This window comes from Pygoscelis adeliae, unplaced genomic scaffold, assembly GCF_000699105.1.
Source record: "Pygoscelis adeliae isolate BGI_AS28 unplaced genomic scaffold, ASM69910v1 Scaffold182, whole genome shotgun sequence".
Taxonomy (NCBI): domain Eukaryota; kingdom Metazoa; phylum Chordata; class Aves; order Sphenisciformes; family Spheniscidae; genus Pygoscelis; species Pygoscelis adeliae.
In genome coordinates, this window is record NW_008824669.1 from 298080 (window position 1) to 298593 (window position 514).

Sequence of the window (514 nt, forward strand, 5' to 3'; positions counted from 1 at the left end):
CGACCTGCTGGCAGTATCTCCCCAAATATCTTCTGGGGAGGAGCATCCTCTTCCCACACGCCCACGGGCAGGCATGAAGCACTCGTGGACGCTGGGATCACCCATCCATCAGCTTGGGGACTGAGTCAGTGTCTTCAGGGTGGTTGGAGCTTTCCCTTGCAACCTGCGTCTTAGTTATCCTTCTCCAAACCCAGCAGTATCTGTGCCAAAGGAGTGCTAGCTTGTCTGGCTGAAAAAAAAACCCCACCCTCGAATCTATTTAGGGTGGCTGTGAATTTTTTTTTTCTTTATATAGTGCAAATGGGGAGTGCCTGCGTGGCAGTACAAAGCAGAGAGGGAAATGCTGTTAAATGCTGATTATTTCTTCATGTGGGCACGGCAGGGTTTCAGAGGTCTGGGGAGAAGGGTGTTTTCTGATACTGGAAATGGCTGCGCTCAAAGGAGGTGATTTGAATTTCTCTGGTCCCTGATATATATATATATGTATATATATCTATCAGCCCGGGTAGAGCCA